The sequence below is a fragment of the Phascolarctos cinereus genome, unplaced genomic scaffold, assembly GCF_003287225.1.
Source record: "Phascolarctos cinereus isolate Bilbo 61053 unplaced genomic scaffold, phaCin_HiC Scaffold_726;HRSCAF=1367, whole genome shotgun sequence".
Lineage (NCBI taxonomy): Eukaryota > Metazoa > Chordata > Mammalia > Diprotodontia > Phascolarctidae > Phascolarctos > Phascolarctos cinereus.
Genome location: NW_027556098.1, coordinates 83,436,305 through 83,441,090, shown reverse-complemented (window position 1 = coordinate 83,441,090; position 4,786 = coordinate 83,436,305). Strand labels below are relative to the sequence as shown.

General features: G+C 36.5%; 1 pseudogene; it reads left to right on the top strand.

Moving 5' to 3' along the window:
• The first annotated feature begins 3,599 nt into the window (after window positions 1–3,599).
• On the top strand, window positions 3,600–4,331 carry LOC110210877 (purine nucleoside phosphorylase pseudogene; annotated as a pseudogene).
• The last annotated feature ends 455 nt before the right edge of the window (window positions 4,332–4,786 follow it).

The following is a 4,786-nucleotide window of genomic DNA, read 5'->3' as shown; positions in this document are numbered from 1 at the left end:
CTCAGTAATGCTTATTTCCCACCAGCTGCTCTGCTTGGTTTCAACTGCCAGATGATGCTTCACAGGGTGAGCTTGTCACCAGAAATCTAATCATCATAGAGAATGCTTCAGTTTTGGTACTCTCAGTATCTCCTCAGCACACTTAGTTGCCTCTCCTCTCTGATTGGAGGGCTAGAGGATGGAACAAAAACACCCTTCCCATCCCACCTCCCTTTCAGTTTCCTTTTGCATATTGTCTTTCTTTGTTAGATTGTAAGCTCCTAAAACAAATTTAAATAATTAGAGAAATATTAATTATTCATGGCTAGGCAGGGTCAATATAATAAAAATGACAGTTTTACGCAAAATAATTTACATATTCAATGCTTCCCAATTAAATTATCAATTTTTTTTACTGAATTAGAAAAATAATAACAAAATTCATTTGGAAAAAGAAAACATCAAGAATATCAAAGGAAATAATGAAAAAAAATGTAAAGGAAAGAGGTTTAGCAGTACCAGATCTTAATCTATATTATAAGATAGTAATTATCAAAACTATCTGGTGTTGGCTAAGAGATAGAAAGGTAGATCAATGGAATAGAGTATACATATAATTTACAGCAGCCAATAAACATAATAATCTTGTATTTGACTAGTGTAAACACTTAAGACTTTGGGATAAGAATTCATTATTTGGTAAAAATTGTTGGGAAAACTGGAAAGCAGTATGAAGAAATTGGGCATAGACCAATATCTTACCAAGTTAAGTCAAAATGTATGCGTGATCTGAATATAAAGAGAGATTTTACAAGAAAATTGGAAGAACATGGAACATATTAGTCATCAGACTTAGAGATAGGTAAATTATGAAGAAACAAGAGACAGAAAACTAAGTTAAGTGTAAAATAGATAATTTTAATTACATTATATTAAAATGCAATGAAAAACTTTCAAAGTATAGACACCTAGCATAGGAGATAAAAATTATATGAGAACCGGAAAAGATCATCTCTGAGGTTCTATCTGCTCCTGAAGTTATTCTAATGATGCTTTCAGTGAGCCTACAGACAATGAACTTATAACCTATACTTCCATTGAACTATGAAAAGTAGTTATTTTATACATTTGTGCAATAGTCCATAAACATTAACTTCAAAGGAATAATAGTAAGATAATGACTTGTCCCTGTGCTACTTTTATCTAAATCCTATCAGAAAAAAAAGGCTATCAAAGGGTCATTGGATCACAGATTTAAATCTGGAAGGGACCTCAGAGACCCCACCCCTTCTCACAGTTGATCATTAAAACCTTGCTTATCTTTTTATTTTTAATTGTAATCTCTCCCTAACAAAAAAAAATACTTTGTATTTATTTTGCTTCTAGTTTGTATATACTTCTTGATGTGCATGTTATTTATCACCATGGGAAAGTAAATCTCTTGAGAATAAGGAGGGTTGCTGGTGTGTGTGTGTGTGTGTGTGTGTGTGACTCATTCAGTTGTTTTTCAGTCACATCCAACTCTTCATGACTCCATTTGGGGTTTTCTTGGCAAAGATACTGGTGTGGTTTGCCATTTACTTCTCCAGATAATTTTACAGATGAGGAAACTGGGGCAAAAGGATTAAATGACTTGTCCAGGATCACATAACTATCTAGTGCCTAAGGCCAGATTTGAACTCAGGAAGATAAGTGTTCTTGCCCCTAAGCTCAGGGTTCTATCCACTGCACCGCCTAGGTGCTTTTTGTGATTCTAAGGCCTTGCACGTAGTAGGCATTTGAAAAATGCTTCCTGAGTTATGACTATTATCATCTCCTTCTCAGTGGACAGAGTTCTGAAAGTGGAATCAGGAAGACTGAATTAAAGTTCTGCTTTAGTCACTTATTAATTTGTGAGTCTGGGCAAGTCATATAATCTCTCATACGCTTTTGCTAAACTCGGTGTAGGGATATCTACTTATCCCAAAAGTGTGTCTTCAATGTTTTTACTTATCATACACTCTGAGGCTGAAACTTCTTAATTTTTGGCTACTATTAATCTTTCTGCAGCTTCCTGATGGACCTTGAGTTATGTTAATATTGGATCGATTTTTGTAAGGATACTTTATATTTTTGTTACACTCTACTTTTACAATTAATTCCAAAGGTCTCCATCAAAGACTTGTAATTGTGTAGTTATTAAAAGCTTTAAATGTGTCCTTCCAACTCAGCTTTAATTTCAGAATGCCAGTAAGTCTAATAATATACATAGTCACAACCTTCTCATTGATATCTTTATGCTCCCTGTCTCTTGCCAGGAAAAGGTCAAAATATTTGTAACTATAGCTTTCATCCATTGGGTCAGTGTACCATCCAGATTCAAGCTCAAAGCCTTTCAGTCTTTACTTCTTTAGGGGCAGCTAAATGGTGCAGTGCATAGAGCACTGGGACTGGAATCAGGGAGAGCTGAATTCAAAGCTGACCTCAGACCAGACACTTGACGCTTATTACCTGTGTGACCCTGGGCAAGTCACTTAACTCCAATTGCCTCAGCCCCCCCAAAAAAAAAATTACATTTATTGAATCCAAATGACATTTTGATATAATTGAAGAAAGACTGTGAGATGAAAGGCTTGTTTAAATATTTTTTGATTGACTCACATAGCTTGATATTATCCAAAGATTCTAAAGTGATTTAATAAGATGGTTATAGTTTTAATTTGAGAGCCAAAGCTTAGTTCTATTTAGGAGAAATGATGATGGATTTAGGATTAGGCAGAACTATCTACCTAAAAAACACTACATTGTGAATTGATCCTAATGTTACTGTGTGGTGCTATTCTTTAAAATGAGAAGAGTTTTCTGTGTGGACAGCAAATACTTTAGAATGGTGGTGGCAAACTCAAATAGAGATGGGACCCACTGAGCACCAAATCCTGTGGGCTACACACTGACTTGGAAAACCACATATTAATATTGTCTATGTCATTGGATTTTGATTTATTTTTTCAAATATTTCTCAATTTCATTTTAATCTGATTCAGGCTGCTCTTGAGAGTGTTATGGGCAGCATGTGTCCTGCAGGCCATGTGACTGATACCTCTGCTTTAGAGTTCTTGCCACATGAGGTTCTGTTTTGTATACTTGTGGCATATGAAAAAGCCATGAGTGTAGAACTTGGTAGAAGGCTCTGTAGTAATCAACAAAAAGAATATATATGCATATATATATATACACACACATATTTATATGTACAAACACATGTATAAACATATGTGTATATATGTTATGATGCTTTTCAGCACTTTATTCAATAAATTACTAATTGATAATAAGTTGCTCTTTATATTATGGGGCATTTTGACATACTCTTTTTGCTTCTCAACCAATATGCTATTTTTTATGAGTTTATAAGGTTTGGGGCTTTCTTTAAGTAATAAAAGCTATAAATGCTTCATATAAATAGTCACCTGTAGTTGGCCTATGTTTAGAGGAATCACTGGAGTTGTCATTTTTTGTTAATAGGTACATGGTGCTTTCTGTTGTTGTTATTGTTATTTTAAAGGGCCTAAGGAGCTCAGTGGAGCAGAGGGGAGGGGAATACATAGAGGCAGGGTGGAGAAGGATACCATTAGGGGACCATGGAGAAGGAATTCAGGTATGAGGATTGTAAGAAAACTGCTGAGGGGCTTTTGATGTGTACTAAACACTGGCCCCAAATCACAGTAATCAGTGATTCTGAATTGAGGGTGGGGAGGTTTGGTGAATAGATTGATCCAATTCCAGGCCTTTGACTACAATGAGAGGCCCAACTTCCTTCAAAGCAAAGTACCAGGTTATGCAAGGTAGCTAGTATTCATATACTTAAATGACAAATGCTGTGTGATGATACAGGGCTGCTTCCATGTGTATGAAGGCTACACATCTGGAAGGTGGCACTTCCTTTGAGGGTTTTTCAGTTTATGATTATGCACATCTTAATTGTCCGCAATGCTACTGAAGGGCTGAACCCTGATATTGAAGTTGAGGATGTTATGGTAATCTAAGATCATATCAACTTGGCAGGCCTTAGTAGCTAAAATCCACTCAGAGGCACCAGCAATGAGAGGTTTGGAGAAAGGTTTCTTCTCATGTCTGATTCTACGACCAAATTCTGAGACAGAAGGTCCATGGCATATAGAAGCAAATGGATCTGGAACAACCACCACAGAAATGAATGTGGATTCTTCCTCATTGCCAACAAATTAGTATTGTATAACAAAAGCCAGGAGACAGCCATGTATGAAGAGGTATTGGTGGCTGGGCAGCTGGCTGCCCAGAAGTTGGAACAACTTGTCTGTCTTCTTATGGAAAACATGTGGCCATCATTTTAGAAGACTTTTTGAATTGGGAGCTGCCTGATCTCTCCTTTACCTGCTACCTATTTTGTATTCAAGACAGTGGGTAGTTTTTCCTCCTTCCTCAAGCCACTTAGCTTTCTACTCAGAGGTGGTAGAAAAGTGAAAAATACTGGTATTCCATCTCCTTAGAATATCTACTTACCCTATCAGGTCTACTTCTCTTTTATTCCATTGGACTCTCCCCACCATGGAAAGCTGTATCATTCCATACATTGCTAACGCCATTCAATCTACCTCCAGTGGACGTGTCTAGAGACAAGTCCAGTTTGCACTAAAGCTCCTGCTAATATTTTGAAATGACTACTCTTATATTCCTGGGGCCTCACTCTGCCATCTGAAGATTTTTGAAGCCTTTTATGGTCCAGAACCAGTGTGTGTTACGAACTTAGTACTATGTGGGAATAAAAAGACAGTTAGATGGAAAAAAA